This window comes from Chelonia mydas, chromosome 1 (assembly GCF_015237465.2).
Source record: "Chelonia mydas isolate rCheMyd1 chromosome 1, rCheMyd1.pri.v2, whole genome shotgun sequence".
NCBI classification, from domain to species: Eukaryota; Metazoa; Chordata; order Testudines; family Cheloniidae; genus Chelonia; species Chelonia mydas.
The window spans coordinates 310,842,891-310,870,779 of record NC_057849.1 but is presented as its reverse complement, the minus strand read 5'-3'; positions in this window follow the sequence as shown (position 1 = coordinate 310,870,779).

The following is a 27,889-nucleotide window of genomic DNA, read 5'->3' as shown; positions in this document are numbered from 1 at the left end:
GGAAAGATGTGAAAAACCTGGAAACAGTCCAGAGAAGAGAAATAAAAACAAAAAAAGGTTTAGAAAATCTGACCTATGAGACTAGGTTAAAAAAACACAACTGGGCATATTTAGTCTTACGAAAAGAAGGCTCAGGGGGACCTGTTAAGAGTCTTCAGATGTGTTAAGGCCTGTTATAAAGAAGATGGTGATGAATTGTTCTTCATATCCACCAAGGGCATGACAAGTAGTAATAGGCTTAATCTGCAGCAACGGTGATTTAGGTAAGATATTAGGGAAAAAATTCTAAGTGTAAGGATAGCTAAGTGCTGGAACAGATGTCCAAGGGAAGTTGTGAAAACCCCATTGTCCAAGTTCAGAGCAACTGCACCTGTATTCCCCTTCTGTTACCCTCCAAGGGCACCAACTCTAGGCTCCCGGCTCCTTAGCCATCACCTCTACTGGAGAGAGACCCATGTCTCTCTTCCTCTTGATGGGAGTATTGTCACACCCCAAGGCCCCCTCCCTCAGGGAGTCCCCTGAGAAGGCAGATCAGCATATTGCTAATGCTGTCGCTCACATTGCAAAGCATTTTGGGGAGGGTCAGAGGAGTATGAGGGGGGAGTGGAAGTTTCCTTTGCAGGTATGAGAGGCTGAGGGAAGGGAGAGAAAGAAGAAAGCAGAGAATGGGTTAATTCAACACTGCGGCTAGCAAGCTCAGTCCGAAGATAAGAAGCTGACTTCAACCCAAGGCCAGCTGCTACCTGCCAAGACAGAAAAGGGGGAAGTCCAACCCACCCTGACCAGCCGTGAGAAAGGAGAGTTGTTGAACAAAATGCAGGGGCCAGAAAAAGGAGTAAGATGGCAAAGGCCAACCAGAAACAAACAAAACTGTCTCACAGCCCTAAAACCGGGTATTTTGCGACAGCTAAAGAAACCATGAAAAGCTGGTTTGGACTGGCACAAAGGGCACCAGAAGCAAAGGTCCCCAAATGGAGCACCACCACCCCACTTCCTGCCCTGTACCCAGGGAGCCAGGACTTAAAACCCTCCTGAGGCCTGGAGCAATTTGGAGAGCACAGCAGTTCCTTGGATGGCCTCTCCCCCCCCCTTCTTCTGACGTTACACTGAGACTTGGCCATTCTGGGTCGTGCATGTGTGAGTATGAAAGTGGGTTAGGGCTTGGGGCATTAACACTTTCTTTCTTTCCCTGAGTGATGTGGAAGAGTTCCCAACACACTCTGCGGTTATTTTATTATTTTATTAATAAAGCTTTAAAATTTAAACACTTGGTGTGCCTCGTCATCTCCTCCCCAAAAAAGATCCTCTGCCCCGAGCCTGATCAACTGTGGCCCAGGCAGACTGGTAACAAAAATCTGTCCCAGTTTTGGTGGAGAATTGCGGAGCGGGGAGCCCTGCTGAGTGCACCAACTGTTCTACCCTTGGTATTACACAGTTGCTCTGTCCGGCACTGTTGGTATTTCATGTTGAGAATTTTATGGTTACAGGTGTGCCCCACCCTCAGTTGTAGCATAGCTGAGAACCGGAGGGAGGTTTAGCATTCCTCTCTCTACCCCAGTTGGGGGGGAAATGGTGCAGGTGGGTCTACCCCCGGTCGTAAAAGTGCCAGGTAATAGGAGTTGGACTTAAAAACCCTCGCTCCAAGGTATCTTCAGTGCATACACCCCAGTCATAGTATAACTGAGTAAAAAAAGAAGAGCTTTGGAGTTTCTCGCTCAGCCCAAGAGGGGCACTTGAAGGGGTGTATGCACCCTCGGTGGTACTGGACCAAGTAATACAGAGGGAGGCTTAGCGTCTCTCCCTCTGGCCCCTCCAAGGAGGGGGGTGTGAGCATGATAAGCCCCGGTGCCGGCGTGAGTAGCGTGAAATCTCAAGTAATTTACAAGACCTTAAAAATGGTACAAACGGTTTGTAAGAACATGTTCAGGAAACAAAAGGGTACAGCTGCAGACTCGGGAGTCCCGCAGTCGTGGGCAATGGCATCACCGAGGGGTTCAGGCCTAGACATATGAGCATTAGGGAGCGCGGACACGATAGTCTGGCTGCCCGGTCAGCTGGCGTCTTGGGAGGCAGGTGAACCTGATGCCCGAGCCACAGGGGAGGCAGCGAAGAGGGACGGGACCCTGCTGCCTCTTTCAAAAAAGGGGGTGAGGACCTCTCCCGGCTGGAGAGGGCTCTCGCCCAGGTGGGATACAATCCCTGGGGTTCCGTGATGGAGCTTCAAAGCAGTGTGCGTTCTTGGCAGAATTTGTTAGACCTGTATGTCGAGTATGAAAAGCAAAAGGGTAAAAACCTAGGGGCAGCTGTGGGGTTAATATAAACTGCAGCAGCCATGTGGTATCAAATGTTGTCAGGACAGAAAGAGGAGTTGGGGAAAAGGGAAGCAGTGTGCACCCAACAGATGGTGGAAATTAAGCAATTAAAAGTGCAGATTACTAACTAGGCTGCAACCCAAGCCTATGCCCAGGACAAGTTCCAAGCCTTGAGACAGGACTTCCAGGCAGAAAAAGCAGAAAGCACCCACCTGGAAGCATTGGCTAAGCAGGTACCGGTCCTTCAAGGACTCATGAAAGATGTGACCATTCATGTTCAGCATATGCCACTACAACAGCGTGCTCGCCATGAAAAGGAAATTAAGCACTTAAAACGTCAATTCGGTCCAGGTGGCAAGCCTCATGGGGGATGATTCAGGTGACCCCTGTGAGGGCTTTGATCTCTCCCTTTGTGAGGAGCCTCAATTTTGGGTGGAACCTTGTTGCACCTGTAGCGGCCCTCATTAAGACCAAGAAAAAGTCCAGCGGGTGAAGGGGGAGAAGGTTGTATGTACGGCACCCTCAACTTCGAGGAGATCACCCCGTGGGGTGATTATAAAAAGGAAAGGGACCAGGAGGAGTGGGGGCTAGTTGAGGAGCCTAACATCCTTGCTAAACTGGTAGTGGAACAAAGCCTGTGCCCATGGAAAGGGAAAGTGCAGGGGGGAAAAAAAAAAAAAGAAAAAAGGATCGGGTCCAAACAAGCAGGCAGGCAGCAGATAAAAAAATGTTAAAATGGGTTAAAAACCTTAAAAGCATAGTAGCAGAAGTCAAGAAAGCAGTAAGTGCAAACAGAAAATTCAAATCCCTAAAATAGTACTTGGAATGGTGAAATCTGAGTTGAGGAACGTGTCATTTTGGAAAATAAGTCATTTAACAAAAAAAAGCAAAAAGTTAACTCTGCAGAGGCTGGAGGGAATTAAGCAGTTAAACATTGTAACAGTGTTAAAAAGGAAAAGTGAATAAAAAGAAAATTCTTGGTTTCTTTGCAGCCATTCTGAAGGAAAAATGGGCCCTTTTCCAAAGGAATGTCTGTAAATAATAAAAAAAAGAATTGAAGTAAAATCATTTGACTATGAACAATTTAGTCAAATTTGGTAAAAAAATATAAGGGGGTTTTATTGGAACTTAACTGCCCCAAATGTATAAAGGGAATATAATTTATATACAGCTATGTAAAAACAGAACAGTGTATATTGTAGAAGGGGTAAAAAAAAATGCGAACATACCATGCTACTTAATTACAACCCTATTAGGACTCCAAAGGGAGCCACAATAGGTTGTATTTTCTTTTTCAGATTTTTGTATGTTTTAAAAGCAGGAGTTAAAAGTAAACAGTAATTAAAACGCTGGTAAAAGTTAATTGTGTCCCTTTTAAAACAGTCTCTGAGCTGCTAACGGCTTTAAATCCAAAAGCAAGCCAAAAAGCGCCTGTGTTAATGCAAATTACCTAACTAATAAAGGTAAAAGCCATTAAACCTGGCCTGCCTATAAAACAAACACAGGAAAATATGGGGGTAATTCCTCTGTTATGCCTGCAACCAGCAAGGGTATTTGTAAAGAACATAATATATATATATATATATTAAGCAATAATCTGCCACCCCCAAAGGGGTAAAAATATGTTTTTCTTGTCTTTCAAAACAACAAAAAAAAGCTAATGCCAGCTAAAAAGCAACCCAAAATACCATAAATCTATTGTCACAATAAAAATTGTGTTTTGTGTTCTATGTTTTGTCTTGTGGTGTTGTTTGTCTTGTTGCTAGCACTGTTGTGTACCAAGTGCTGCAAGAAAACTTCCTCAGGTAGCAAACACCATATTAGGAAAAATTGGTTTTGGAGCAGGAATTATAAATACAGTAAATCTGAAGGCAATTAAAAATAAATTAAGCTCTCTGTCCCAGCTTCAGGACAACCTAATACAAAAAACAAATAAAAATTTAAAAAAAAACCGTAAGCTTTATTTACCTTGGGACACCAAATGTTTTGGGTAATATCAGGAAACACTAATACACTTGCTAAAGCAAAGCAAAGCAAAAAAATCACTGTTTAATACTTATTGATACAAATAAATGCAGTGTGTTTCTGGCATAGTAAGGCCAGACCTTTTAATTAAAAAAATTGTTGTTAAAAATGCACACCAAAAAGCTCTGAAAGCAAAAATATAAAAAGTTAGCCCACTCCCGATATGGCACATGGTATCCTTCTGGCTACCCCAGACCTCGAGCCAGTGGGCTGGGGAGGGAGGGAATCGATTGGACACCAAAGGTTGTACAGAGTGAACTCCTCAAAAGTGGGTGTGCTTGTCCTTGCCTTTTGCTCCGGAGCCCTGTAGTAAAGACATTTCACTAGAATCCTGTGTGTGGGATGAATTAAATAATAAAACCAAAGTACTGTATAATGGGCAATATGTACGTATTAATTCCTAGAAAGAAATGGTTTGGGAAAATAAAAGTGTTAGCAACCCGCTAGTAGACAAATGTAAATGTAATGCAAGTACTGTGTTTACCAATCATCACATTTACTGTTTGCCACAACCAAAAAAGTCTCAGCTTTGCCCAGTGGAGGGAGGAGCTATGTAAAACCCGCAAAGCCGAAAGACCGCTTTAGATAAGGAAAAGGCCAAGCGTAAGGCGATCATTGTTAAAGACATCCGGGGATGGTAAATTAAAAACAATATTAATGTTGCAAAAGCTGGAAAGGCAGCCCACACTCTGGACATCAAGTGGGTGGGTCTGTACCCCATCGTGAGCCGCATCTCCCCAGTAGTGTACCAGCTTCAGCTACCAGGCCAACTAAAATGGGAGCATGCCAATCAGCTCAAAACATTCTCCCTAGGTTTCTGGTCATGACCTCGCGGACCTCGGTTGTGGACCAGCCACCTGCCTGGACCATCCGGTTTCCAGCTGGCCATGGGATTACCTAATAATCATAATTATAAGAAAAAAAAATACCTCCAAAGGCTCTCCCTGGATCAAGCTGCTGATGGGGCCCAAGCCACAGTGTGGCGCAAGGCTGGAGGGGAGGTGCCTGTTCCTCCTGTGGTGTCCTGAAGTAAAAGTAAAATAAAAAGCCCTTTGGCAAGAAATAGCAATTACTAATCTCAAAGCATAATATTGTTGTTGTAACCTCCTAAACCAGGCAAAACAACATCCATAATAAAAGTCAGGAAGGGCTATAACAGGACAACTAATAATTTAGAAAGTTTTCATCCATGCCTCAGTTTCCCCAATAGGCGCATTTGTATTGTTCTTCTTCTTGCCTCTGGCTTTGTTAACAGGACAAGGCAGTAATAGCAAGAACCCAGGGACACCCTGAACAGGAGAGGTGAAACTGCTCTGGCTGCTTCAGACCTGCAGAATCCTTCACTGTAATACAGTGTTTTTCTGGGTATTTTCCCCGGCCGAGAGCCCCAGCTCCTACCCCCACCTTCCTTCCCAATTGTACCAAGGGGGGCCACCCTCCAATTTGCCCTCTTTACCCAGACGTTGTTCCCCCCCAGGGAAAAAGCCAACCCTAGTAAGCTCCTTGTGGCATGGGGCTAATTCAGCAGTCAGTGTTTGAAATATTCAGTAAGAGGCCATAAGAAACGAGCTTTTGGGACATTTACAAAAGGCCTTGAAACTGGTGCCAAGTGCGGATTTCGCCCACCTGACAGTGGCCTCTGCTGCCCTCATATACACTGCCGAATTGGCTCTCCACACGCAAATTACCTTAAAGGGACTAATTAAGACCATAATTAAGGCTGGGGAACAACTAGCATGGGATTCAGTATGCTCCCAGCTCCAACAATATTTAACCCAACAAGTCCTTAGCATACAGAAGAATATACTCCATAAAGTCTGACTCGGGAAAATTCATCCCCACTCCGGAATCCCCTGAAAACAATGGCCTTTTCGCCATTTCTGGAGGCTTACTAATTAAAAGTGCACAAGCATAGCCTGCTCCTTCATGGCCTTTGGTCCCATAAAAAAAGTGTGGGCCCCAGCCATAAAAATTCAACCAGGCCTTTGGGACTGGGTGGTCCATCGTGATGTGTGGGAGGTGGCTCCCCAAAATGACATGGCTAAGCGGTACATGCTGACTGCATCCCTGGACTATCAACACATATGAATTGCAAAAGGCAACACCTGGCAACTCTGGCCTATGGAGCCCCTCAAATATGTGCACAGAGAGGGCAGTGCCAGGCCGCTTTTTATGAGGTGGGTCAACACATCTGTTGGGAAGGGGAGGCGTTGGGATATGCCCCCACCGCAACACATCTGTTTACCAGTACCTCAGCGTGTGTTAAAAAAATCACCAACCCCCTCAATTTGTTGTTAAAATCCCAAGCACAAAATTTTACGGTGCATTGGCCCACCGTTCTGCACCAAATTGCTAATGTTTCTAACTATGTTGTGTTTAATTTTTCCATGGATAACACCCAGTGTGTTTCTTCCATTGTCGCACATCCAAGAGCAGCTTTCCGTATTCCAGACAGAGGCCTCCTCCTCACAATGTTATAACACACATTGAACCAGAAAAAAGCTGCTTTTGCCACAGCCATTCAAGTGGGGCATTTATGCCAAAAGGGGAATGTGCTATGCTGTGTTACTAATGAAGCCAAAAGTCATCATTTTGGCTAGTGTATGCAATTGTTGCTGCCCTAACAATTTTGTGTATGTTATATTGCTGTTTATGTAAAAGGCCAACAGTAACCCTAGCCACTGCGTCAGAGGGTGGATGAAAACCTCAGTGGTGACCCCTCCCAACAAAATGTAGATTCAGGTTCAAGGGGGGGGACTGTCAGACTCCAAGGCCCCCTCCCTCAGGGAGTCCCCTGGGAAGGCAGATCAGCATTGTATATTGCTAACGCTGTTGCTCACATTGCAAAACATTTTGGGGAGGGTCAGAGGAGTATGAGGGGGGAGTGGAAGTTTCCTTTGCAGGTATGAGAGGCTGAGGGAAGGGAGAGAAAGAAGAAAGCAGAGAACGGGTTAATTCAACACTGCGGCTAGCAAGCTCAGTCCGAAGATAAGAAGCTGACTTCAACCCAAGGCCAGCTGCTACCTGCCAAGACAGAAAAAGGGGAAGTCCAACCCACCCCGACCAGCCGTGAGAAAGGAGAGTTGTTGAACAAAATGCAGGGCCCAGAAAAAGGAGTAAGATGGCAAAGGCCAACCAGAAACAAATAGAACTGTCTCACGGCCCTAAAACCGGGTGTTTTGGGAAAGCTAAAGAAACCGTGAAAAGCTGGTCTGGACTGGCACAAAGGGTACCAGAAGCAAAGGTCCCCGAACGGAGGCCTCCCCGCGCCCCCCCCGGGGGGGAGCCAGGACTTAAAACCCTCCTGAGACCTGGAGCAATTTGGAGAGCACAGCAGATCCTTGGACGGCCTGGCCCAGGACAGCACTCCCGTCCACCTTCCCCCCACCAACCCTCTTCTTCCGACGTTACACTGAGACTTGGCCAGTCTGGGTCGGGTGTGTGTAAGTATGAAAGTGGGTTAGGGCTTGGGCATTAATGCTTTCTTTCTTCCCCTGAGTGACGTGGAAGCGTTCCCAACACTCTCCGCTGTTATTTTATTAATAAAGCTTTAAAATTTAAACACTTGGTGTGCCTCGTCATCTCCTCCCCAAAAAAGATCCTGTGGCCCCAGCCTAATCAACTGTGGCCCAGGCAGATTGGTAACAAAAATCTGTCAGAGTATGTCTAGGCTGCATAGTTCCCTGCCTACTCTGTGATATTCTCAGCAAGTCGTACTGCCTAAACAGGCCAACATCTGCACTTTGCTTTCTCTCCAGAGCCTATTAACAGTGTAATTGCCAGCAGGTACAAGTTACCCCACAGCTCTTTCTAAGCAAGCACATTTATTCTTACAGTTAAAACATGACAGATGAAATATATTAAAAACTATATATAGGAATAAAGGAACCTAAACACCTTCTACAAAGCTTACCAGAGGTCACCCATAAGTTTTATTGTCCTTGAAGGGTCAAATCCTTCCAACCCTTCTGCAAGGATAGGGTCCCCCTATTGAACAGAAGGTCTTGTCCATTTGCTGCTTCAGAAAGGAATCCATCCCCGAGTCAGTTTAGACTCAGGCTATTTATGCAAAAGTCCTTTCTTTGTCTGTTGGTCTCTGGATAATCTAGTTTGAACTAGTATGCAAGCTTCCCCAAGAGGTGCTACCTTTCTGGGGAGGGAGTTGCAACCTAGCTGATTTCCTTTATTTGCCATCAACTGTTTTTAGTTCCTGGAGGAGCTGTGGTGTTCCCATGGAGTAGAACACAATAATATATAAACCATTCATTTAAAACAATGGACCAGAAAGATACTGCATGAGGTTGAAATATCTGTCACATCTCTCCCCTTCCCTTCCCCCAGAGAGGTTACAGACAATCAAGGACCATGATAATACATAAATGTAATACAAAATAGTCTTTCAAGGATATTGCAGGAAATTGCCAATTCTGTCGTACACATCATTGGTGGTTTTCGAGAACAAGTTGGACAAACTCGTCAGGGATGGTCTAGGTTTAATTGGTGCTGCCTCAGCACAGGGGCTATACTAGATGACATCTTGAGGTCCCATCCAGCCCTATCGTTCTAAGATTCTATTGCCAACCCCAAGAGTTCAAAAATCATGAGGTTATTTTAGGCTCAGAAACAAAAAGACAAATATAAAACACCAAAGTCATGTTTTCAAGTCTTCAACCACAAGGTCTAGAATTTTTTTTAAATGAAAGCTGAGAATCTCACCTTCTCACACTCTTCCAGGAGTTGGGATTTCACAAAAACAAGGTATATCATGAAACTCATGATAATCACAAGAGCAGGCAAAACTTCTCTAGGCCTGGAGTATGAACATACCTATCTCTGAGTTGATAATGCCACTAAAGCCTATCAGAAAAATTCAGACAAAACAATGTTTTGTCAAAATTTGCTGATTCAACAAAATCAGCATGTTTCGCAGAAGCAGTCTTATATCACCAAAGTCCCAACAGAATACACTCTGCTTCCCTGCCAGCTTGCCTGGCAGACTCAACAATCTAGGCCAGGGATCAGCAACCTTTGGCATGCAGCCTGTAAGGGAAATCCGCTGGTGGGCCGGGACGGTTTGTTTACCTGCAGCGTCTACAGGTTCAGCCGATCGCAGCTCCCACTGGCCAAGGCCGCCACTTTCTGAAGCCCCCATTGGCCTGGAACAGAAAACCGTGGCCAGTGGGAGCTGCGATCGGCCAAACCTGTGGACGCTGCAGGTAAACAAACCCTCCCGGCCCAGCAGCAGATTTCCCTGACGAGCCGCATGCCAAACATTGCCAATCCCTGATCTAGGTGTCCAGGGTCCATGGTACTAGAGCAAGCAACCATGCAGATTTTCCCAGAACTATACAAATTCAGACTGGAAATAAGGCATACATTTTTAGCAGTGAGTATAGTTAACCAGTGGAAAAAACTTACCAAGGGTCATGGTGGATTCTCCATCACTGGCAGTCTTTTAATCAAACGTGGATGTTTTTATAACGAATATGGTGTAAGAATTATTTTGGGGAAGTTCTACTGTCTGTGTTATATAGGAAATCAGACTAGACTACCACACTGGTTCCTTCTAGCCTTGGAATCTATGGAACCAGGAAGCCCAGGGCTTTCAGGATCAGTGGGCCTGTGGCAGCCGTCCAGGGTGAACGACCCTAGGACTCTATTCCCTTTTGTGGAGATTTTTGATTTTTTTAAAATTTTTGTTCCTAATTGGAAATATCAAAATCCTCTGTGAAATCAAATTATGCCACATGTCGGGTGCTCTCACACGCCCTCGGTGGTTATGTTACTTTCACAATATTCTCTAGGCCAGGCCTGGATACGAAACCTGCATGCCCTTCATGATGCTGCTGCAGGTCATTACTAGCAGCTCCCGTATATGTAAGCAGAACTGTTAGCAACACCTACGGTTAAGGTTGCCCAATGCGTTCCATTATAAGACACTGTTTTAGATGCTTGTAACTTTGCCAAGCTTCAACTGTTTGGGTAGAAGTTTTCCATTCCAAAAATCTGCCTCAAACTATGTGAATTTTTTTGTTCATTTGTTTTGTTTAAGCTTCAGCAAAAATGATTCAGCCATTTCTAAGAATGAGGTTAGGAAAAAATATCCATCTTTCCATGTTAAAAAAATTACAGCTATTTCATTGAGAGTTCTAACTAACTCTAATGCCTCTATTGTATTATTTTTATTCATATTAGATCAGACAGTCAGAAGTAGAGGAGGGCTGGTTACGACCAGACCTTTTTCAAAAGTCAATGCTTTTTAAGCACATATCACATTCAAGATAACAACCCCACGATATCTCAGATTGATGTATAACATGCATTACTGCAGCATATGTTACCAGGAAAAATAAGAAGAAAAAACCCCAAACCTCCAAAGGTTGCTGCAGGAATCTTTCTGATGACTTTCAGTTACTAATAACGTCTTGGTGTTGGAAACCATTCTTGTACAGCACTGGCATGCTGACTCATTACTTAATTGGTAAATAAACAGATATATTAAATAATCATGGTGGCCTGTTCCAAGCTGCCAATTCTTGCTCTGGGAGCATATGCTAGGCAATTAATAATGATTATTTAATACAAGGATCTATTTCTAGCAGTCTAGTTGAATTTGTACAGGGTATGAAACACACTCAAGTTTTCAAGGACTTCCAATTCCATAACATTTGAAGTGTGCCCATCCTCTATGAAAAGGAGAAAAAGGGGGACAAGTCCAGCGAGCTCAGGGAGATTTGTCCAGTTTTGTGAGATAACAAACCTTCTCCCTGTTACCATAGAATCCCTAAGAGGCTGCATTAATGCAGTCAGAAAACACAAACAGATAATCAAATGACAGTGAAAATGGCAGGGTGGATAAATCTGGTTCTATAGGGAGTCTTTATTCAGAGGGGCTGAGGCTACTGTGTTATGAAGCAGTTCTGCAGGTTGCAGCGAGACTGGCATTTGGTACAGCAAGAACAATAGACTGACTACAGACGGGCACTTTCTCCATTTGAATTGTAAGGAGTGTTCTTAGGGAGGAATACTCAGACATATGCTGAAATCACCATGGCAACCACTTACTTCAGTCTGACATCAAACCCAGATCAGAACTCCAGAGGCGTCTAGTACATGCTGTTTCTTTCTTTGAATTCATAATATTGATTTAAAAGGCAGGATCCGTTAACCGTTTCTTCTCTTAATTTGGGACAAATGCTCTCTGTAGAGCCTGTGTTATTTCTGTGATTAGAAAACAGGAAGTGCAGACTGGAGTTAAATAATTCATGCCGTTCTGCTGCTCATTCTGTTCTTAGAGCAAGGTTATTTCTAGCTAGCTACTGTAATTTCAGCACACCAGTGATAGGATTATACAATATCTAAGAGCCCGCTCATATGCTCAGATAATTAAAAAAACAAAACAACAACAAAAACCTGTCTTAATTCTTCCATGCAAAGACAATCAGTTACAAGCCCAGCAAGTGACTGACTAATAACCTTCTGCATGGGCACACATGAAACTCACAGGTTTCTGGTTTAGACTGGCAGCACTGGGAGAGCAGCCCATTCAGGGCTGGATTCTCCTTTATATCAAGGACCATTTACATCATGTCCCAGTGATGAAAAGGAATGTTATTGTAAAAAAGAATCAGGCCCTCAGGCTCTGCTAGTGAGGGAGTTCCTCAAGTTGCTTAACAACAACACCCCTTCAGCCAATTAAGTGGTATGGGTGGACTCAAGAGGGATTTCTACTTAATCCTCCAAAGCTGATCTTCCAAATTGATGGTAGTGATATGGTGTATGAAGCAAGTACTGGGCTGGCAATGGTTATGCCTGCCCTAGAACACCCCCATCTGTCTAAGAGTGGGAGAGGACACTGCTGAGCCCATTTCCCTAGCACTCAGGCCCTTAAAAAGTCCATACAGACCAGATATTCAGAACATTCCCTCTTCTGGGGTTCAATTTATTAAGTCCTGCACAAAATCTTTCAAAAGAAAACAAACTTACAAAGTCTTTATCCCAGTATCAACTAGGCACAGCCACTATTCCTTGAGGATCTTCCTTTCTTTAAAGTTCATTTCATTCACCCCAGTCCCAAGTTAGGCACAGCCCTTTTTTCTGGAAGGATCATCCTCCTGTTCCCTCAATATCTTTTTACCAGGAAATTGGCCTTCTCCAGAGGGTTTGGAGCAGGTCTTCCACATGCTGATTCAGAGGCCTACAGAAGCCTTCTTATTCCCTGCAGTGTCTGCAGATATCTACCAACAACCACGTGCAGCTCTCTCCCATTTATGGATATGTCTACACAGGGATTAAAAAATAAATACCATGGCTGGCCCAGGTCAGCTGACTAGAGTGTGGGGATAAAATTGCTGTACAGACATTTGGGCTCGGACTGGAGCCTGGGTTCTGAGACCCTCCCTTGTCATGTAGTTCCAAAGCCCAAGTCTGGTCCGAGCTTGGACAGCTACATTGCAGTTTTAAAGCCCCATGGCCCGAGCCCTGTGAGCCCAAGCTAGCTGACATGGGCCAGCCGCAGCGGTGTAGGCATTCCTTAAGACCTCAGCCCCAGTTCAAACTTACTATTGTGTTTTTAATTTATAAGGTAAGGGGGGTCTCTCTCGGAGGCTTGCTGTGTGAAAGGGTCACCAATACAAAAGTTTGAGAACCATTACTTTAAAAAAATGTTACGGAGACAAACAAGATCAGGTTTTGATCAGCTGCTGTTTCTCCATACTTCAGTGCAATAAAACAAACAAACAAACAAAACCACAGCTCCCCAAATTAATGGATTGTTAAAATTAGGATTTCAGTATATTAACACAGTAAAATTCTGAAGTGCTCATGCTGTTCATCACACACATTCTCTGGGCCTCTGTCTCCACCCTTTGTGAATCACTCTTAACTTAGCCACTTGGTGCACATGGATGAGACTGGAACAGCCTCATGGAGAGAAGCAGGATTTTCAGGTTTAATTATTTTGGAATTTACATTAAATATTAGGAGAAATAATGTACTCATAATTTGGGAGTGGGGGAGGTGTAATTAACATCAATTTTTTAATTAAAATTAGAGGATTTTAGGTGTTTATGTACAATTTAATATGATTTTTAAAAAATTACTCAAAAGAGACAACATGCAGCATCAGTTTCATCCGTGACCATTCTGTCATGGTACTGTATACAAGATCTTTTATTATATATACTGCAATAGACCCTAGGAAATCCAATCATGGACCAGACCCCATTGTGCTAGGTAGTGTACAAATACAGAAGAAGATGGTCCCTGCCCCAAAGAGCTTACCAAGAGTCAAAGTGTGAAATCAGAAAACAGATATATGGGGAAAATACAAGGAACCAATGAGACAATATTGATCACCATGATAGACGGTGGTCACAGCACACCTACTGCCCAGCTGTTACCAAGTGTTTTGTAGGCACAATGGCAAAGGAATGTCTAAGGAGGGATTTAAAAGGATAATGAAGTAGCTTTCTGGATATTTAATCAGGAGCACCTCTCAAGAGTGAAACAGCATAAAAGAAAGCACTAAGGAGCTTGTTTCAAAAGACAAGAATATTAACACAATACCTCACTAGAGGGTCGGGATGTGGGGACTCTGGGGGCTTCCTACTGGAAGCAGAAGTAGGCATTCAATAGATTTCTATACAGTCATGCACTTTAGAGCAGCCTGACAGCTGCTCTCAGCCATGTTGGAACCAGCCCTGAGAATCAGGAATGCACACACTCACCCAGCAGAGTTCTGGAGCAGGAGAGAATTGACTGCACTGTCCCTATTTCCATGGAATCTCTCATATGGGATTGTTACTGCACCTGTATTTCATGCAATTACTGCATGAATTGTTTATATACCGCCAATTAATAACTTATTTTTTAATAATAGCATAATAGTACGCACCATTGCCTAGCATTATGTGATCATATAATTAAAGATGTTACACCTACATAAGTACAAGAGGGCATCTCATCCTCAATTGTACTAAGTGTATAATACAGATATGAAAGCTATAAAACTGCACAAATGACATAAAACATCCTATCAAAACTGGATTTTTTAACGGATCTTCCTTTAGCATCTCTAAGTAGCTTATCAACATGGTATCTAAACACCATCATGATGTTACACATCAGCACCTTACAAACAGAATTACGCTGATGGGAGAGATACAGCAGCATTTTTTCTTAAGTGTTTTCTGCAGTGATGTTACATTACAGAAGTTTGGCATTCTGTGTACTTGCCAGGGTGCAAGTGTTTTGGATACATGCTTTTCCTCTCATCTCTAGCTCAAGTGGCTTCATATTACAAATAGGCTTCTGCACATACAATAACTCTTACACAGTATGAGCCATATTTCATCGGATATGTTACAAAATATAGGACTGAAAGGCCAAAGAAATATATTGAAATTATGACTTCAGCTTTATGAATTTTTCATCAAGTAATACATTCAGATTGTGTTATGCAAATAGGTTGTCATCTCTCTTCCCTGACCCCTTGTGAGTGTTCAGTATTTGAGGTGAGGGAGTTTGGGTGGGGGTGGGAGAGGAAGACAAGAGATGTAATGTCCAAATACAGTATGTAACATTAGACATGCAACATTAGGCAATTATTTTACAACAATGTGAAGCTTTCTTATCCAAAAGGTTTTTTGACTAAAAAAAATGCTCTGTTACTTTAAAAACAGAACTTGTGCAATTCAGAGTTCAGAGAACTCCATACTGACAGGACTGAATGGTAAGCAGGTCGCATGCCCACCTCCTCATTCAACACCAGATAAGATTATATAAATATATGTCCAACTTCTGCAATACAGAAACTCATGTAAAGCCAAGAAGGAGATTCTACAGCCTGCAAGAGCTTAAGAAGTGTAGCTACCAATCCAGCATGGAAAGAGAAGATACATCAGAAGCGCTTCCAGCATGCAGATACTTCATCTCTGGACCATTTATAAAATGCAGACAGGAACTAGAGCACAATGTGAAAAAACTCAATGTGATAGAAAGCCTCTGCAGGATGGACAAGTAAAGGTGCTGGAGACTGGGACTGAGGTGCATTGACCGAATGTTGAAGGGATGCTTTTACACAGCTTGCCCCTGCTATTGGCAAAATTTTGACAGGATGCTTTGCAAACGGTACACATCAGAAAATCTATGAACAGAGGGTGAATGAAGTAGATTTCTGCCCTGATTCTGGCTCATCCTAAAATCCACATTGTATTCCCTATGCAACAGGAGCCATGAAGGAGCATCCCAGACTCCAGCTACATGAACAACATAGCTGGAGTCGATGTACCTTAGGTCGAGTTACTGCAGGGTCTCTCCCGTAGACTTACCTTACTCTTCTCATTGGGGGTAGAGTACAGGGGTCAACTGGAGAGCAATCTGCTGTCGATCTGGCGGGTCTTCACTAGACCCGCTAAATCAACTGCCGGTGGATCGATCTCAGAGTCTCATCCCGGCTGTAGTGTAGACCTGCCCTAAGAGACAATAGCCAAATGGGGGATGATGCAGCAGGATTAATCCTTCTCTAGGCAGAAATAATCTGAGAGTGAGACAACTACAGAATATAGGTGCACTTTAACACTGCCATGTCCGCATATACGTGCAGTCATGCGGAAGCCATTTTGTGACGGACCAGAATTTGGACCAAATACTCCCTAAAACAAGAGGTGTCAGTCCTTCACCAACAGGTGTACTAAATTAACTCTCACAAAGTTAAAAAAAAAAAAAAAACACAAAAACCCCCACAAAGCCCTCAGTGGCCCCCCAAAATATTAACACTTATCTGATTGCTCAGACTATTCTCAAATATTTTCATGTTTAGTGCTGTGCATATGAATTCTAGTACAAAAATAATAAATCCCTGGGCTAAAAATACTCTGACTTGTGCTCCCTGACATGATAAAAGCTCCACTCTAAGCTGAAACAATAGGCTGTCCTTGGAACCTTTTCTTTTCACACAGGTTTTCTTTACTCATTGTTTTGTTCCCTGAATATAATGTTTCTAAGTGGCAGCAAAAGCAGTACAGGGTTTCTGATGGGTGGGAGGGAGGGGGAGGTTTGCATGTAATTTTTATATATATAAACATCTGTTGAGTGCCTGCAATCTCTTTTGAAGAATAAAACGAAGTCTCTTGCTCTTTGCACAAATGAAATGCTAGAAATTATCATTCATTGTGTCATGCTTGTAGTCACAGTATGTGCCTGCTTGCCCACTCTTCTCTGACTCACTCCCTCACTGCCTTTAGTCAGACAGTTGTCACTGAGCAGGAACTTCCTCTGCTGCAAAAAAAAGCAGCTTTCTTGTAAATGAATGATGGTCTGGGCCCTCAGATAATACCTCTCCCCTTTAACATTATAATAAATCCTATTCCCCAATCAAGGGAATAAAAACAACTTATTAGATAGGAGATCCCACCTGATGTATTATGATCGTGTAGGCATGGATGGTACATAATATACCTTATAGATCCTGCTTGCGTACATGCATCAACATGCCTCCGGATGGGGTGTTCCAGAAAATCCTACAGCAATGCCACCTGAATATTAAGCAGGCAGACTGTCTCTGGAGATTCTGCCCTTCCAAGCTGGGTTTTCTCTTCAACAAAAACGGGGAGGGAGGGAAACAGTTCTGAATTGTAAAGAGAGAGCGGGAAGCCCCTGAAGTGACAAAACACTGAATTATTCATTGTGCAGTTTCTAATTGTTCTTGAAGTTAGCGGTGCCATTTGTAGCTATATCAGCTCAGTGTTGCTGAGTTTTTCCCCCCCTCCCTTCAGAACTGGGAAGAAAGGGAGAAAGAAAGAAACACCTTACTGCAATTCTCATATCCGCACTGCTGCAGCTCCCTATGTGCAAGGAGCCAAAACAGAGAACCAAATACACGTTAAATCCCAATTGCCTCCAATTATTTATAGCAATACATTATAATTTAAATTCTAATAGCTAATAGGGTTTCTCATGTAGAGCCATCGGAATATAGCCATTGCTACTCCAAACCAGACCAGTGATCCATCTAATCCAGTGTCCTGTCTCTTACAGCAGGTAGCACCAAGTGCTTCTGAGGCAGGTACAAGAAACCCAGGGGAGGACGATTATGGAATAATCTGCCTATAAGGGAAGTTATTTTACTATCCGCCATGAGTTAACAGCTGGATTATTCACTAAAGCATGAGAATTTATATCCTTTCAACAATGCAAAAGAAAAATCACATCTAGCTATGAATATTATCATCCAGATAAATGTGCAGTTCCTTTTTGAACCCCACTAAGCTCTTGGCCACAATGAAACCAGTTGCAATGAATTCCACAGTTAATTATGCACTGTACAAAAAAAGCATTGTTTTCATATGTGTTTATTTACATTTTACATTCCCTTTCCTTTGTATTTTAATAAAGGATAATTACGGGCACCCAGTTTATCTTCTATCATAATTATATTTTTTTCTCATATCCCTTATTTAATGTCATGCATCTCCTATCTAAATTAATCAGTCCCAGTCTTCATGCTCTGCTCCTCTGATAGTTTTTACATGCTTCTAATCATTTTCATCACCTGACTCTGAACTCTTTCTGTTCCCTCTGTAACCTTTTGAGAAAGGAAGATAAGAACCGACTCATTTATATAATTATACTTCCTAACATTTTGTTTTCTTTTTGACTGCCAATGTACGTTGCCAGAACGTGAAACCACTGCCTATATCTGGCTGACCAGTATTATCTCATTGTTTCCTTGTGCTCCCCATCTGTCTGTCTGTATCCGTCTGTTGCCTTATACTTAGATTGCAAGGTCTTTGGGGCAGAGACTGTCTTTGTGTTTGTAGCACCTAGCACAAGTGGGTTATGATCCATGACCAAGCTTTTCTGCAATATAAATTGTTAATAAAATAACAAATATATTTTAAAAAATAAATTGTCCACATTAATGCCCAAGGTCTTTCCCCTGAGCGATTAGAGTTAATTTATAAGTTACCATGTGCATAAGCAGTTTAAATTATTTACTCAAACGTACACTACTTTGTATTTATCAATAGTGAATTTCATCTGCCATCATACTGTACATTCACCTAGCTTGTTAAAACCCTACGAATTTTCTCATGGCATCCTCTTGATTTGAATGATTTGGAGCAGGGATTTGATCCAGGGTCTCCCATAGCCCACATGATGGCCCTAACCCCACCAGGATTTTCTGGGATGGGGCTCTCTAAATCTCTCCTCATATAGCTGTTCTGCTTTGTATAGATGAATATTCATTGGGCCAGAGAAAGATTGATTCTGTAGGCTGGAGGTTAGGGAACTTATCCAGGATGTGGGAGATGCATGGATTTGAACCTAGGTGTTCTTCATCCCAGTTGAGTGCCATAACTATGGGGCTTTTGGCTATCCCAGGATCTCTCTTTGAAAAACATTGAAAGGTCTCAGATTCAGCATGATGCGGAATGCAAAAAAAAAATTAAATTTAAATTTTCATTGTATGGGAAAACCATTTCTTGCTCAGCTCTATTGCTCACCACCTTTCCTTGATCATTTATAGGTATATTAAAGCAAATCTGTTTTAATAAGGATCATCTGAGTATCCCACTCTTAACCTTTTCTATGTTGAAATTTGACCATTTATGTCCCACTTCATTTTCTGCCTGTTAGCTAGTGTCTAATCCTTGACAACACTTTAGCTTTCATCCAATTGCCACTTAGTTTCTTTAACAGCCTCTTTATCGAAAGGGACTTTATCGAATGCTTTTTAAAAGTCTAAATAAATCATGCCACCAATCCTCCTTTATCTACTACTTCGTTGACACGCTCTAAGAATTCTAGTAGACTAGAAAGACATCTTTTTCCTTTACAGATGCAATGCTTGTTTGTTCGTCATACAAGGTGTTTTGTAACTTTTTTAAATTACTGTTTCAACCAATTTACCTGCTACTCAAGAAAGACTCATTGGTCTGCAGTTCCCAAGATCACCCCATAATGCCTTTTAAATATATATATATTCATACATACACACACACACACACATGTATATATATAGCTTCGACATTCATGTCCCAGTCATCAGAATTGCCACAGATTTTAATGAGAGTTTGTATACTTTTGTTAGCTGTTTTATTCTTAAACTCCTCCAGAGCTCTGGGATGTATACCATCCAGTTCTGGTGAGTTGCTGCTCTTCAGTATATCATTCATCTGAACAACCTCTGATAGTACCCCCTCTTTATTATTTGAAAAAGAGATCCTTCGTGGTGGTGATCAAGTATAGAAATAATTTATCTCCTCTGCAATGTTCTTGTCCTCCTTAATTGCTACTCCCTAATAGTCCAGTGAGCCCACCAATTAATTCCCTTGCAGGTTTCTCGCTTCTAGTACACTGAAAAAAAAATCCTATTTTTCGTATCTTTAGCTATCTGCTCTTCAAAATCCTTCTTCACTCTCCTACTTTCCATGTCGTATTTTACCTGCTACAGTTTATGCTTGTTTACACTGTCATCACTAGAACTGGACTTCCTTTTTCTATAAGGTACCTGTTTGGTCGGAATAACCTTTTGACCCTTGCTCTGTAAGTACACTTCCCACCCCCTCCCTATATTCTTTTTGTTTAGTTGTATGAATTCTGGCTTTGGTGACTCTGTTGAAGTACTGACAACACATTATTAGAGTGGGATTTCAGCGGTTCAGGAAGTATGTCCATGATACATTGACCATCCAGGAAGCCACAGTAGACAACTGATGAAAACCTTTCAAAAATAACCTTAATAAAGAAGACCTGGCCAGCTAATGCAATTTACAATGCCTAAATCTGCCAGTTTTATTTCTAGTACAGGCATTCACATAAATAGCCAACCTTTTGGATGGCTGTCAAAACTGGTACAAACCTACACACAGTTTGAGGTTCACCATATTTACTGATAGTATATACAGTGAACTGATTATCCTTTACAAATCCAAGGGGATCAGTGCTCATTATACACAAAGAGGTTCAACAGTGAAAAGCCATATAAAATGTCACTATGCCTTCAATACTAATACAACAGAGGTATCATCTTCATGCCAGCATGTCTCTAATATATTATGCATAAATTGATATTTCAAAAGTTTTTAGGTGATTCAGCTTCAATGCTGGCTTAGGTTTAAAGAGACAGTTCCTTGTTTTCTAAATTAACTAAGAAATTAGGGTTAAAAATTTCACAATTAACAGTCCCTAGCTATATTGCCAGTGACCAGTTGTGTCCACTGAAATAGCTTCTGTACTTCAACGGTCTAAAGAGTGGACAGCTTAAACTGCCTCAGTAGCTTTTACAAAATTAAAGAGACTCAATCTAAATTAGCATATTCTGACTCTGCAGGTTGTCCATTAACTGATTCATTAATTAGTACAAGGTAGAGGGCTACCTACTGCTAAGAAGCAGGGTTTATTATGAGTGAAGATAATGAAATGGATAAGTATGTAATCACTCAGCAGAACATGAATGTGCTTCCCTTGAGCACTTCTAGGCTCGGGCAGCTTAAATTAAAAGGACCAACACTTTATACACTGACACTTCCTAAACTCACGATAATATTTTATTTTAAGGCAGCGCTGCTTTTATACAGTACTAGCAAGGGGTAATTTGATGCACTATAGACATCAAGCTAAAACTATTGCTGACTAAACAAACACATTTTTGCTCCTGGCTTTCAGACTACTAGCCAGAGTTTCTATTGCATCCATTGTGTCTCAAACAAGATGGTGCTCTCAAAACTTCAGCAGTTTGTCCCAATAAGACTCACTTCACAAAGCAAACAAAAGGAAACAGAATGAGATATGAAATTAAACAAGAGTTATCCAGCTGGTCAACCAGGTCAGCCAGCTGGATTAGTAGCTTCTCTGAAGTTATCCTTTTTGGCAAGGCAAAAAGCCTCACTGTTGTGCTAGTTATGTAGCATGTACTGATGAAGGTCCCAATTCTCCAACTGGATATGCACCGTATGACCCACCCCCATGTTTCCAATGGGGCTCCATACAAGTGCAGGGATCTGTCTGTGCAGATCAAACTGTAGAATAAGGAACTTACACAGCATTTAAACAGCCAGGGAATGTGGGTCAGTATTTACTGGGAGATAATAAATATAATGCCAGGTTTTCCGATCTGAAGCTAAGTCATTTGAATGTTCTAGAGAATTAAAAGAAGGCCTTCACATTCAAAAGACAGAGTAAATTAACTGAGTATTATGTGCCTCCATTAATTCATGATGATGTAAGAATTTCATTGTATTAAGTGCATCACAACACACTTTCTTCTGATATATTGTAAAACATTGATTTGCTGTAGGAGTGAACAATCAATAACCAGCTTTTTATTGCCATGCAGGATGAAAATAATTAGTACAATAAAATGAACTGTGAGTAGCAGTCTTTCTGTGTGTTTACCTCCCTGATGTATTTATGGAAAGCAATGAAATTCCCTTCTCAGTCTTTATTTTGCAAGGCTAAACAAGGCCAAGCTGTTTTAGTTCCCTCTCGTAAACTAGGCCCTTAATTCTCCTCTGTAGTCTAGTAGCCCTTCTCTGCAACTTTTCAAGTCTGAATTCCTCTTTCCTGAACGAGGTGACCAGAACTGTACATAGTATCCCAGATCAGGTCTTACCTGTGCCTTTACAATGGCATTAATACTTCCCTCTGTCTACTGGAAATAAATCCTAGGATTGCATTTGCCTTTTTCATGCCATGTCATACCAGTGTCTCATAATCATCCTGTGATCCACTAACAGACCCAAATCCTGTAGCCTTTCCAACTGATGAGCCACCAGCTTACAAGAGAAATTCTTGTTATTAGTTCCTAAATCCTCAGCCTCTCTGAAGTTTCTTCTCGTTTTCACTCCTCTTCTTCTTCATCTTCTATGAAGTCATTTCTCAGACTTCCAACAATCTGATTACCTCCCTTACCGAATAATGCTTGAAATTCTCTCACTTCAGTGCTTTTACATCCTTTTAACCTTTGATGACGATGGCATGTTAGAGGATATATAGATATATATACACACTTGTATAAGAGACCTCCAAAAAACATAAGTATAGCAGAAAGAGGTGCTGGCGAACCAATAGATGCCACATTTCATTTTTTTTCCTTTCAATACTGACTGGGCCTCATCTTGCTAAAGTCAATGGGAGTTTTTCAATTGGCTTCAGTAGAAAAAGGTTCAAAACAAAAGCTCCAGCATGATGTTCTGGCATGTTTTGATTGAAAAATATAATGGGGTCCCATGTCACAGAGAAGTGAGGGTGTGAACTCCAGTATCAAGGCTAAAATTTACATAACCACAACTGCTATCTTCTTTACCTTCTCAGGCAGGGGATGGGCAGATCACCTTTCAACCTTATGTGACCCTACTATCCCGTTCCTCCAACGATCTTACAAGGTCCACACAGAGAACGAGAGAAGATACATCCATATTTCTAATGTAATAAACAGGCAAAAAAAAGTAGTTGGTCTTTTCTCTGGAATAGTATTCATACATCAGAAATAATAAAAGCAAAACAAATATTTTCCCTTGTTGTTCAACTTTATCTACTTAAAAGTTGTTTGGGGGTATATATAACTAAAAACTTTGCAAGTGTCTTAATAGTCTAGGATGAAAAGCAGAGCATTATTTTTATTATTATTTAGACCACTTGTGCCCACTAAATAATACCTCTGCCTTATTTTAGTCAACTGTAGTAAATAATAGTACTAATATTTATGTAGCATCTACAACATAGAGCTATCTGTGCTTCATTGGCTGCCAAAATGGTAATGCAAAACAAACATTTTTTCCACATCATATTGTTTCTTTCAGTAGAGAGACTCATTTAATAATGCTGTTTACATGGATATTTTATTCCAACCTCACCCTGGTCCAGAGAAGAATGTAATGATATTTCACCTAAAATGAAAACAAACAAACAAACAAAACCATTTTCATAACAGCTGATAAACAAAAGCAGCAAAAATGGTTCAAAAATACATCTATATTGTATGTTTTATAAAATGACTTTCTTGGCCAATTCACTGATTTTTTAAAAACAATTTAGATTTGCAGTAATGATGAAGTGTTTATAGTTCAGCTGTTGGAGATCAGACAAATGAAATCTCTCCATTCTTCTGCATAGCTCCTTCTCCTTAATAGTTCAATATTTCATGCCTGCAGACATGGCATACAGATACAGTATCTTTTAAACAGTTTGTATGTGCCAACCAACAGCATTAAATTATCTCTCACCCAACCAACAATCCATAATGGTTTAACAGTTTTATAAGTCATTCCATGATGATTTAACAATTTCATTGTGATTAATGTCAAAATAGATAGTATTTACATGGATCTGCTTGCATGTTGTCATTAGGGTTACTGATAACATTGTCTGCTACCAGTCTATACCAGATCAATTGTGCATGATTTTCATTCAAAACACCCATCCAATACTAAAAGTTGCTATTTGTAATAGCTTCGACACGATCAACTGCATTATATTTGTTGTCTAAGTTATACCAATAGTTAATGACCTCAAATAATCAAACAGTAAAACCTTAAGAGAGCATTATGACAAGATCAAACAACTATGATGAATGACTAAGTTCTCTGAAGCTGACTTGTACTGACAAGACCAAACAGAAAGCATCAAAAATATGAGACATTGAAGTACATTTTAAAGAAAAATACCAACTCGTTCAGTTATTGGGCCATATTCTAAAAATAAATGGTCATATGACCTAACAAAGAAATGTTGGTGCTGGTACATTTCATAAGTTCAGCCAAAATGGATCATAACAGTGGTCCACCCAGTCCACTATCTTGTCTCCAACAATATCTTCTAATGTAGAGGATCACACGCTACAGTAAGCAGCTATGAGGTATACCTCTTCAAAGAAAATACTCCTACCAGTCCCTCCATAGATATAAATTGGTTTATGACCTGAAATTTAAGGATTTATATGGCTTCAATGCTTTTGTTTATTTTTTAATATTTTATAGCCCCGAATATTCTTGTTATTTATACATAGCTAATATTTTTTGGAATCCTGCTAAGCTGTTGGCCTTGTTGATATCTTGTGTCAATGATTTCCACCATCTAATTGAGCTCTGGTCATTTATTCTTTTTATCAGTTTTTAATTTGCTTCCCTTCAATTTCATTGGACATCTCCTTATTCTTGTATTATGAGAAAAAATGAATAGAAGTTCTCCATCTATCATCTCTGTAGAATGCTATCTTTATGTATTTTTATTACACCCTTCCTTTGCCTTCCTCACCAGGAATATGAGTACAGTCGAATAGGTGAGAACTGAAGGTTTCTTCTCCTTGGTTGGCCTCCAACGGAGCTGTGCTCTCCCCTTTTAAAGCCTCCTTCCAAGCCTAACCTCTATTGCAGATGAAGTGGTGCAGAACTGACTGAGCCCACAGCATCTCATTTAACTTTTCCTGGCCAGTGTGTAGTTTGTATAGCCCATCACAGGGTCCTACCGACAACAGTCTTCTTCATTGCACAGAGCCCTGATTTATCCCCAGAGCAGGGCCCTTCCTGTACACCAAATGAGGGCCTAAAGTTGAATGGTTTTAGGTCACTTTGAAAACCCCAGGTGTAATACATTTTAAATTTACACTTAACTGCATCCTAAAATAGTTTAAGTGTACCTAAGGATATTGTTTCAGCTTCCATTCTGGAATTTTATAGACATGGTATGAAATGTTTAATTTACAATAATCGTGAAATTAACAAAATGAATACTTTTATACTCTAAAATACCATCAAGTTCCCCATTAAGATAACAAATCAGTTCAGTTTCCTTAAAAAAATTATTACTTGATAAACTATATTAAGGCAACTTTACATGATCAGGCAAGTAGTACTGGAAAATGATTATTTTTCAGGACAAAGAAAAAGGATCCATTTGCTGTATTCAGTTTACTCTAACAGTTCTGTACCATGTAAAAAAGAAGCTTTTTCCATATTGTCTGTCACTTGTCGGCTAAGAAAATAAAAATGGTCTGTCTGCTCTGCTTTCGGCAATGAATTTCAGATGGTTTATTCTGTGATTGATTGGTAATATGCCATTCTGTTGTGTCTGTTTCTATTTTTGCAGAAAAACCGACATGAAGGAGCATTTAAAATAAAAGTGAATTAAATCAGATTGGCTTTTTCTGATTGTCTCCTTTATGTTTCATCCAACTGGAGAACCATACTGGATGTGTGATTTGAGATCACATATCTGCCTTAGTGTGGGAAGTTGGTATAGGTACGAATGAATTTTCCCCTCAGTTACCCTGATCCTAACAGCATTTTGCCCCAGATCCTGCAATACCAAAGAAGACAAACAAAACACATACAAGACAAACTCATGCTTGTGCAGAATACTTTGTTTCTAAACATCAAATAGAATTTCATGCTAATTCAAGCATAGCAAGGAATGTGCATGTGAATGTTTTTCATGGATGTGTATATTGGCATTGTAGGGCAACTTTTTATAGAATGATTTTATGGCATCTTCTTAAGATAGAAATACTCTATGCAAAGATGGACAAAAGAAGCATTGTATATATCTGGATTAAATTTAGAAAAGGGTTTAGCTTAAGCTCAGGTGTCGGCAACGTTCAGCACGCAGCCCGTCAGAGTAATCCGCTGGCGGGCCACAAGACATTTTATTTACGTTGACCATCCACAGGCATGGCCCCCTGCAGCTCCCAGGGGCCGCGGTTCATCATTCCCAGCCAATAGGAGCTGCGGGAAGCGGCGGCCAGCATGTCCCTGCAGCCCGCGCCGCTGCCCGCAGCTCCCATTGGCCAGGAAAGGCATACCGCAGCCACTGGGAGCTGCGGGCTGCCATGCCTGTGGATGGTCAACATAAGTAAAACATCTTGCCGCCAGCCAGCAGATTACTCTGACGGGCTGCATGCCGAAGGTTGCCAAACCCTGGTTTAGATAGCACCCAAAAGCTATTCTCACAAGATTTTGGCCCCATGTGGTAGAAATTTCACAATGTTGGCTGACTTTACAAGGTTTCTGTTATTCAGGACTGTAGAAAACTTGTGAAATCAGCTAATCTTGAGAGCTTTCCATTATAATAAACAGAAAACAGCTGGTCTCTGGAGATTTCGGCTGTATCCAAACTGGAGAAGGAAAAAAGGCTTCTTCTGGTTTCAACAGTCAAGATCAATCTGGAACCAGACAAGTGGGTTTGGATCTGGTTAACTGAACCTGAACCTCACATTGTCTTATCCAAAACTCATTTTCATTTCATTTCACTGTTTCTTATCATGCTTCTTAATAAACTATTCACATTGTCATGCACTGAAATTATTGGAGTTACATCATATATGCTCATCAAAGAGAAGATTTAAGAACATATAACAGAATTGTTCAGCTGACATATTGGTGTACCATTTACTTTTCTCCATAAGTTTGGATTCATGCAACCAACCTCTGGAGGAACAAAAATGAGATTCTCTACTGTCTCTCAGATTTATGATATCATAGGCAGAGGTGGCAGTAACATTTGTATTTAAGGTTGCCTGACAGTTTCCACTATAAGACCCTGCTTTTCAGTTGCTTATAATTTTGCCAAACTTTAACCGTCAGGGCTGAAATTTTCCATGCCAGATGTCTGACAAGTTGAAATTTCTATGGAAAGTTTTAGCAAAAACAGGATGACTGTTTCATTCATTCATTCATTCTGCCCTAGGGTATAACATATCACATGCCCTTGGGTGGGTGGAATGTTTGCTGAAAGGCTGATAGGTTAGGTATATACATTGAAGAGCTCTGTGATAAACTGCACTTAGCACACACCTTTGACCACCTCACTTCTACTTTGTCCACTAATGGGACTATTTGCAACATTGTAAGGAGGAAGATTTTCAAAAGCACTTAACACATTTAGGAGCAAAAGTCCCAAGACTTTCAGTGGGACCTGTGACCCTAATCCCTTTTGCACACTTTTGAAAAACTCTTCCTAATCTCAGAGTGGCTTCAAAATAAAATGTCAGACTTTCCTTCCTTCTGCCTGAAAAGTAGAATTTAGTCCATAATTACACTGAGCTGAGGCACAGGAAGACCCCAATTCAGTCTGAAACCAACAAGAAGTTTATGGCCTAAAGACCCAATCTTTTCCCATTGAAGTCAATTTATATAAACAGGAACAGAATCAGGCTGCAATATCTCCTGACTCAGCAGAACTAGATTCACTTTACACTATTAGAAATGGTCATAAGATTTTACATCTTATTCCTGTGACAGCTTCAAAACTGAATACATCCTGTCCTATGTTTCAGATCAGTATAGTTTGGGGCATAAATGTTATACCAAACAGAAGCCCCAGGTGAGTTAGTGTAGATGGGTCCTCGTAGTGCTTTTAAACACACCATCCCAGAGCTTTTTATATTTGGTCAAGATTTTTATAAATGGGTACCAGAAAGATTGTCAGTGGAGTTTGCGCTATAATTTTTGGTTTTACTGGCAAAAATTCCTCTTTTCTGATTGCAAACTTGTAATGTTTATATGCAAAATACTGCATGTATTGGCAATTCTGTGGGAAAGCAGAGTAGTCCA